This window comes from Coregonus clupeaformis, chromosome 34 (assembly GCF_020615455.1).
Source record: "Coregonus clupeaformis isolate EN_2021a chromosome 34, ASM2061545v1, whole genome shotgun sequence".
Taxonomy (NCBI): domain Eukaryota; kingdom Metazoa; phylum Chordata; class Actinopteri; order Salmoniformes; family Salmonidae; genus Coregonus; species Coregonus clupeaformis.
The window spans coordinates 19,918,398-19,927,928 of record NC_059225.1 but is presented as its reverse complement, the minus strand read 5'-3'; the positions used below and the strand labels follow the sequence as shown (position 1 = coordinate 19,927,928).

Below are 9,531 nucleotides of genomic sequence, written 5' to 3'. Positions count from 1 at the left end.
GATAATAGGTTTATAGCCAGTAATGTAGGCAACATGTAGATATGATTAGGAAGGAACCGTGGTGATGGGGAAATCCGTTCAATTCTGACTGAGCTGAGCTCGCTGACCCGAGGCGGTTCTGCGCGTGAGGATTTGGCTCGAGTTCACTACACCGACTGACCCAAATTTAGCTAACCGTCGGCGGCGCGTGAGACATTTAGAGAGAGAGAGAGAACAGAGAGAGAGAGAACAGAGAGACAGAGTGAAAAGGTTAACTAAAACAAATTCATACATACAGTAGCAGTATACACTTTTGATATTGTTCTACAAGGAATACTGATTAAGTAGCCTAGCGTCCGTTGGAGATTAATCTAAATCTAAAACGGAACGATGCACCTGCAAAGACAGGCGTGAGAAACTGAAGGAAAGAGATTGATGGTGTTTGGGGTGGTGATAAAAGCAGGGAGAAATGAGAGGTCTCCCTTTCTCCGTTTCTCACCACTGTCTTGGTTTAATCGATAGCTGTGGCGGGAGTTAGGGAGGGTTTTGCATCGGCTATTTGGCACAGCGCAGTATTTTGACTTGGGGATGGAGAAGAGGTGGAGGAGGGGGATGAAGAAGAAGAAAGGGGGGTGGGTGTGATGTTTGCCATGTCTTCAGATTGTCAGGGCATTTCCATCTATACATACATCAGCTGGGTTGGAACAGAGTGCATACCCAGGAGCATCATTATCATGTTTCTGTTAGTGTATTATTTGGGCACCAACATCAATAACGAATTTGGCATCATTGACAAAGCTCCTTAAGGAACCTTAAGATGATCCATCAACTCTATGTCGAGTCATCTCACACACATGCATGCACGCATGTGCGTGCGCACACACACACACACACATCTATTCAAATGCAGGCTTTGAGGCTACTATCCATGGTGCTGAATCTCTCTGTCTCTGTCTCCCCCCTCTCTCTCTATCTATCCAAGCCAGTAATTTCCTAAATATTAGCATCTTTATGTGCAGTGGAAGTCCTAATGAGTGTGAGGCACCTTGTCCTTCATTATGTGAGCAGATGAATGCACAGCGAGGTGAATGTATCCCCTCTGTCTCTCTGCGAGGGGAGTGAAGGTGTTTTGTGTTGAAGAAGGCTACCTGTCGGTGGGTCTATTGATCTGCCGGCCAAGTTCATTGGCAACCCATCACATGACAGAATGCTGACACTGTTCCCGAACGTTTCGCTGTGAGTTAGTGTTCTCTTTGAGTGTGTGTGTGTATGTGTGTGTGCATGTCAAATGATGAAGCGATGGAGAGGCTAAATCTGAGTCTGAATGATCTTTCCTAATGAGCCACTCTGTGATGGGTCTCCCTCTCGTCCTCCTCCCTCACATATCCCTCCATTCGGGAGGAAGAGCAATAGAGGGAGACAGAGAGAGAGGGGTAGAGGGAGACAGAGAGAGGGGTAGAGGGAGGCAGAGAGAGAGGGGTAGAGGGAGGCAGAGAGAGACGGGTAGAGGGAGGCAGAGAGAGAGGAGTAGATGGAAGCAGAGAGAGAGGGGTAGAGGGAGGCAGAGAGAGAGGGGTAGAGGGAGGCAGAGAGAGAGGGGTAGAGGGAGACAGAGAGAGAGGTGTAGAGGGAGGCAGAGATAGAGGGGTAGATGGAGGCAGAGAGAGAGGGGTAGAGGGAGGCAGAGAGAGAGAGGGGTAGATGGAGGCAGAGAGAGAGGGGTAGAGGGAGGCAGAGAGAGAGGGGTAGAGGGAAGCAGAGAGAGAGGGGTAGAGGGAGGCAGAGAGAGACAAAGAGAGAAACTGAGAGACAGTGATAAAGAGAGAGGGGATGCGTGGGAGAGAGAGACACACAGAGAGGCAGAGTAAAATGGTGAGAGAATGAAAGAGAGAGAGAGGGAGAAATCACAACATGATGTGCAGTGCTATAATTATCATCAATTACTCCAATGGTGTCTTTTTAACCAAATGGAGGGAGCATTAGCATACAGGCGAGGGTGGCCGCGCCGCATGCACAGTGTTTGTGCCTGCCTGCCTGTCGCGCTCCCCGACGCAGCAAATTGGTAATTGGTTGGGCTAGCCAGGTCTCCCAAGGCTAATTGAGCAGCAAAGAGAAGCCATGCCTGTTGAGCAACGATCATCGTGATTTCCCCAGTCGTGAATAATCTATCCCAGAGTTACCCCTCACGTAAGGGTGAGGAGGTGGGAGGGATGCGTGTTTGAGAGTGTGTGTGTGAGTGTAATAGTGTGTGAGTGTATGTGTATGTGTGTAATAGTGTGTGAGTGTGTGTATGAGGTGGGGGAGTAGGGGGAGTAGGGGGTGACAATAGCTGTTATCTCATGTTGGACACACATTTCTAGCTTTGTCTGTTGCCGGTGGTTGGTTTTTCTGCCTCTGCACTAAATGATATGGTCTGCATTTTTCCCTCTCTAGCATCATATAATCCAATGGTTGTATAGAGTCCACACATGACATTAATGTATTGTAAGTGGCCGGCCTCTAAACACAATATGTGTGTGCACCACAGCGGAGTAAATATACACATCCATGCAGCTGGTAGACTGGCGCGTGGTTGGTTACAGTCGCCTGTTCTTTTGTAAACTGACACAACATGCATAAACATGTCTGATTCTCCTCTGAGTGGAGAGCTTCATGGCAGAAAATGGTTCAGACATAATTACATGTTTTTAGCAGTGGAGAGGTGTGTTGCGTGTGGCTGTGTGTGTGGGTATGTGTGTGTTTACGTCTGAGAAGCAGTACCATGGTATTATCCCTTTGACTGGTCAAGTGGGAAATGATGTGTGACAAACAATATTAAATGCACCTGTTTTGAATGTCCTTGTGTGCAGGTGTCAGTGTCTGTGTGTGGCATCTGTGATACGCACCTGTGAGAATAATATTTTTTCCCCCTCTCAGGTTTATCAACCATTTCCTTTCTATTCAATTCTGGTGATGGGATTGTATTTGAGGGCTAACCAAAGGCCAGGACTGAGGCCCATATCTACCTTTTCCAGCCATGTTCAAAAGACCTCAAACTGAGTTGGATACAGCCATACTGAATAGCCGATAGTAATTTCAGTTTCTTTACTGGACAGTATATGGCCTTTAGGCTGTGTTGCTGACCTCTGCGTTGTGGTCCATCCTATTCCATCCTCACTGATGTTTAGGCCAATTAGGCCTAGTGTGTGCTGTCACTGTCCAACCTATCAGTGTAGTGGAACCAACCCTGCATCTCTGTCCAACCTGTCAGTATAGTGGCTATAGCCCTGTATCTCTGTCCAACCTGTCAGTATAGTGGCTACAGCCCTGTATCTCTGTCCAACCTGTCAGTATAGTAGCTAAAGCCCTGTATCTCTGTCCAACCTGTCAGTATAGTGGCTACAGCCCTGTATCTCTGTCCAACCTGTCAGTATAGTAGCTAAAGCCCTGTATCTATGTCCAACCTGTCAGTATAGTAGCTAAAGCCCTGTATCTCTGTCCAACCTGTCAGTATAGTGGCTACAGCCCTGTATCTCTGTCCAACCTGTCAGTATAGTGGCTATAGCCCTGCATCTCTGTCCAACCTGTCAGTATAGTGGCTATAGCCCTGTATCTCTGTCCAACCTGTCAGTATAGTGGCTACAGCCCTGTATCTCTGTCCAACCTGTCAGTATAGTAGCTAAAGCCCTGTATCTCTGTCCAACCTGTCAGTATAGTAGCTAAAGCCCTGTATCTCTGTCCAACCTGTCAGTATAGTAGCTAAAGCCCTGTATCTCTGTCCAACCTGTCAGTATAGTGGCTACAGCCCTGTATCTCTGTCCAACCTGTCAGTATAGTGGCTACAGCCCTGTATCTCTGTCCAACCTGTCAGTATAGTGGCTACTGCCCTGTATCTCTGTCCAACCTGTCAGTATAGTAGCTATAGCCCTGTATCTCTGTCCAACCTGTCAGTATAGTGGCTACAGCCCTGTATCTCTGTCCAACCTGTCAGTATAGTGGCTATAGCCCTGTATCTCTGTCCAACCTGTCAGTATAGTAGCTACAGCCCTGTATCTCTGTCCAACCTGTCAGTATAGTGGCTACAGCCCTGTATCTCTGTCCAACCTGTCAGTATAGTGGCTATAGCCCTGTATCTCTGTCCAACCTGTCAGTATAGTAGCTACAGCCCTGTATCTCTGTCCAACCTGTCAGTATAGTGGCTACAGCCCTGTATCTCTGTCCAACCTGTCAGTATAGTAGCTAAAGCCCTGTATCTCTGTCCAACCTGTCAGTATAGTGGCTACAGCCCTGTATCTCTGTCCAACCTGTCAGTATAGTGGCTATAGCCCTGTATCTCTGTCCAACCTGTCAGTATAGTAGCTAAAGCCCTGTATCTCTGTCCAACCTGTCAGTATAGTGGCTACAGCCCTGTATCTCTGTCCAACCTGTCAGTATAGTAGCTAAAGCCCTGTATCTCTGTCCAACCTGTCAGTATAGTGGCTACAGCCCTGTATCTCTGTCCAACCTGTCAGTATAGTGGCTATAGCCCTGTATCTCTGTCCAACCTGTCAGTATAGTAGCTACAGCCCTGTATCTCTGTCCAACCTGTCAGTATAGTGGCTACAGCCCTGTATCTCTGTCCAACCTGTCAGTATAGTGGCTATAGCCCTGTATCTCTGTCCAACCTGTCAGTATAGTAGCTACAGCCCTGTATCTCTGTCCAACCTGTCAGTATAGTGGCTACAGCCCTGTATCTCTGTCCAACCTGTCAGTATAGTGGCTATAGCCCTGTATCTCTGTCCAACCTGTCAGTATAGTAGCTACAGCCCTGTATCTCTGTCCAACCTGTCAGTATAGTGGCTACAGCCCTGTATCTCTGTCCAACCTGTCAGTATAGTAGCTAAAGCCCTGTATCTCTGTCCAACCTGTCAGTATAGTGGCTACAGCCCTGTATCTCTGTCCAACCTGTCAGTATAGTGGCTATAGCCCTGTATCTCTGTCCAACCTGTCAGTATAGTAGCTACAGCCCTGTATCTCTGTCCAACCTGTCAGTATAGTGGCTACAGCCCTGTATCTCTGTCCAACCTGTCAGTATAGTAGCTAAAGCCCTGTATCTCTGTCCAACCTGTCAGTATAGTAGCTAAAGCCCTGTATCTCTGTCCAACCTGTCAGTATAGTAGCTAAAGCCCTGTATCTCTGTCCAACCTGTCAGTATAGTAGCTATAGCCCTGTATCTCTGTCCAACCCGTCAGTATAGTGGCTACAGCCCTGTATCTCTGTCCAACCTGTCAGTATAGTGGCTATAGCCCTGTATCTCTGTCCAACCTGTCAGTATAGTAGCTAAAGCCCTGTATCTCTGTCCAACCTGTCAGTATAGTAGCTAAAGCCCTGTATCTCTGTCCAACCTGTCAGTATAGTAGCTAAAGCCCTGTATCTCTGTCCAACCTGTCAGTATAGTAGCTATAGCCCTGTATCTCTGTCCAACCTGTCAGTATAGTGGCTACAGCCCTGTATCTCTGTCCAACCTGTCAGTATAGTGGCTATAGCCCTGTATCTCTGTCCAACCTGTCAGTATAGTAGCTACAGCCCTGTATCTCTGTCCAACCTGTCAGTATAGTGGCTACAGCCCTGTATCTCTGTCCAACCTGTCAGTATAGTATCTACAGCCCTGTATCTCTGTCCAACATGTCAGTATAGTAGCTATAGCCCTGTATCTCTGTCCAACCTGTCAGTATAGTGGCTATAGCCCTGTATCTCTGTCCAACCTGTCAGTATAGTGGCTACAGCCCTGTATCTCTGTCCAACCTGTCAGTATAGTAGCTAAAGCCCTGTATCTCTGTCCAACCTGTCAGTATAGTAGCTACAGCCCTGTATCTCTGTCCAACCTGTCAGTATAGTAGCTATAGCCCTGCATCTCTGTCCAACCTATCAGTATAGTGGCTATAGCCCTGTATCTCTGTCCAACCTGTCAGTATAGTGGCTACTGCCCTGCATCTCTGACTCTATTGGATTCTGGAGGCAGAAGGGAGATGAGATGAGACTCAGAGCTGTAAAAGTAACGCACACACACACACACACATGCACACACACACACACACACACACACACACACACACACACACACACACACACACACACACACACACACACACACACACACACACACACACACACACACACACACACACACACACACACACACACACACACACCCAAAGAGAGTTCTGCTCATCCTAAACGCCCCTGGAGTGTAAAGCTAGAAACTCCACAGCATCGTATATACAGCTATATATACAAAAGTATGTGGACACCCCTTCAAATTAGTGGATTCGGCTATTTCAGCCACACCCATTGCTGACAGGTGTATAAAATCGAGCACACAGCCATGCAATCTCCATAGACAAACATTGGCAGTAGAATGGCCTTACTGAAGAGCTCAGTGACTTTCAATGTGGCACTGTCATAGGATGCCACCTTTCCAACAAGTCAGTTCATCACATTTCTGCCCTGCTAGAGCTGCCCCAGTCAACTGTAACTGCTGTTATTGTGAAATGGAAACGTCTAGGAGCAACAATGGCTCAGCCGCGAAGTGGTAGGCCACACAAGCTCACAGAACGGGACCGCTCAGTGCTGTCCACGGTTGCAACACTCACTACTGAGTTCCAAACTCATGAAATGGGTTTCCATGGCCGAGCAGCTGCACACAAGCCTAAGATCACCATGCACAATGTCAAGCGTCGGCTGGATTGGTGTAAAGCTCGATGCCATTGGACTCTGGAGCAGTGGAAGCGCGTTCTCTGGAGTGATGAATCACGCTTCACCATCTGGCAGTCTGACAGACTAATTTGGGTTTAGTGGATGCCAGGAGAACTCTACCTGCCCCAATGCATAGTGCCAACTGTAAAGTTTGGTGGAGGAGGAATAATGGTCTGGGGCTGTTTTTCATGGTTCGGGCTAGGCCCCTTAGTTCCAGTGAAGGGAAATCTGTGCTTCCAACTTTGTGGCAACAGCGTGGGGAAGGCCCTTTCCTGTTTCAGCATGACAATGCCCCCGTGCACAAAGCGAGGTCCATACAGAAATGGTTTGTCGAGATCGGTGTGGAAGAACTTGACTGGCCTGCACAGGGAGAGAGATAGAGAGAGAGATTCAACACCATGGAGAGCAGCCTCACTCGAGCTGATAGACACTGGTCAGGTTCCAAGGAAAGGGGGACAAGAGAGGAGTGGAATAATTCAGTCTAGATGCTTTTTAATTAGTCATGGTTGTGTTTGCATAGCTGTGACAACCACAGCCATAGAGAGTACATTTGATGCAGGTTCTTTTTGAAACCATCATTGTATGGTTGTAAAACAATTTGTGATAAGCATTTATAATCTGCTGCTAATGCACCAGTCATTGAGCTAGTTGGATGCATTATGTAGATGAATGCTTCCATCTTAGATTTTTGTAAGCGTTTGTACATAATTTAAAAAGGCAGGATTATGATTTAGGAGAGGGAGAATAAGCCTTGAACCTTTTCTCCTCTGATAGAAACAGACTTCAGTCAGATCAGGATGGGAACACACACGCACACACCAGAGGAGGCTGGTGGGAGGAGCTATAGGAGGACAGGCTCATTGTAATGGCTGGAATCGAATAAATGGAACGTATCAAACACATCAAAACATATGGAAACCACCATTACAATGAGCCCGTCCTCCTATAGCGTCTCCCACCAGCCTCCACTGACACACACACATACACACGCACACACACACACACACACCCTGTGGCTAACTAACTGCCCATAGCCATACCCCTCTGCTTCTGAAAGGATAATAAAGCTTCATTGTTACCGGGGTGATTTAGTGATTACAGAGCTATTACTACTAAATATATCTCTGCTGTCACACCAGGGCTGTGGACAGAGAGGGTGTGTGTGTGTGTGTGTGCAGGTTTTTTCTCTCCCCACTTTTGTCCAGTGGAGTGTGTTCTGAGAGTGATAAGGAATAGAATGGTATAGAGAAGCTGGTGCTGGGACAGCTTATAGTTTCACAGGACCAGAAACACACACACACACACACACACACACACACACACACACACACACACAGACACACATTCACGCACACACACCATGTGGCTCTTGAGAGCGGTTCAGAACAAAAATATATTTTATTTTTAGGCTCTTACTGTAAATAGATAGAGCCGGAAATACTTCAACTTACTTGCCTGAACTAGGGAGAGAACAGAGAGAGAGAGAGAGAGAGCTGACATCACAGGGATGAGTTGGTCCCAGTGGGATTCCCTTCAGAGCGGAAGGCATCTCAGAAAGATCAAACAGTCGGTCGAAACACTGGCAGCCAGCCGCTGTGTGTGTGTGTGTGTGTGTGTGTGTGTTTCGCGTCATACAAAATAGCTCTACAAACTACAGCACATTATCCCCTGTTCTGTATTCTGTTAGCATGTATACTCTAGGCTGGAGAATCGTGTGTGCGCGTGTGTGTGATGGGAATCACACATGGCAATAGCAGCTTCTCTTGACGCTGTGTGACATCAGATAGTCCGCTCTTATGCCGAGCATGGGTCTTTCAAAGCCAACACACACACACGTGCACAAACGCATAGCTCGTTCTTGCAGCTGTCACTGCTAGCAGATTGGATCCATTAATCACATGATGGTGAAGGAGAGCGATGGGGAGGTGAGTTAATGCAGCCTTGTCTTGCTCAGACTTCTGCTCTCTGCTCCAACATACAGTACAGTATAGCTGTCTGGAATACAAGTTATATTGCACTGGGCTGGCTAATATATACAGTAGAAGTGTAGTGTTTTGTTGGTTAGAGTGCTTTGTTGGTTAGAGAGACTGGGTGAGAGAGATACAGTATCTCTGGTGCTGTGTTGTGGTGCGTTGCTGAGCTGTGCAGCTCATTGATGAACATTGATGTGTTCAGCGTGTGTTTGGGGTAATCAGGCCTCAGCGGCCCACAAGATTTACAGCAGAACAACTGATGTACAGCAGGGAGTCTCTCAATTCTCCCTCTCTCTCATCCTTTCTCTCCCTTTTTCTGCTGCTCAACTCCCTCTCTCTTCCTTGAGAGGAGCATCACGTTGTACGTAATGTGGGGTGGAAAGCCTGGGACAGACGCTAGCAGATGAGTGGATGGATTCCTCAAGACCATGTTAGCCCAATGAGCTAAAGTCTAGGGAGAGACACAGGTCTAGAGGTGTGTGTGTGTGGGGGTTACTTTTTTCCCTCAAGTTTGACAGTTCAAAAGCAATCTCAATTGCCAGACATGAGAGGGGAGAAACATCTGGCACAAGTAGATTAGACATTAAAAAGCTGCACACTTTCCTGACAGGTTTATTGACCCCCCCCACACACACACACACACACACTCGTTTGACAGGTACAGTTCCTTCAGAAAGTATTCACACCCCTTGACTTTCCACAATTTGTTGCGTTACAGCCTGAATTTAAAATTCATTACATTTAGATTTTGTGTCACTGGCCTAAACACAATACCCCATAATGTCAAAGTGGAATTATGTTTCTATGAAAAGCTGAAATGTCTTGAGTCAATAAGTATTAAACCCCTTTGGTATTGCAAGCCTAA

At 47.1% G+C, this 9,531-nt stretch overlaps 1 protein-coding gene across 1 annotated transcript in view; it reads left to right on the top strand.

The window, feature by feature from the left end:
- Window positions 1-9,531, top strand: part of LOC121549750 (catenin delta-2-like) — a 347,253-nt gene that overhangs the window by 495 nt on the left and 337,227 nt on the right. The window lies entirely within an intron of this gene.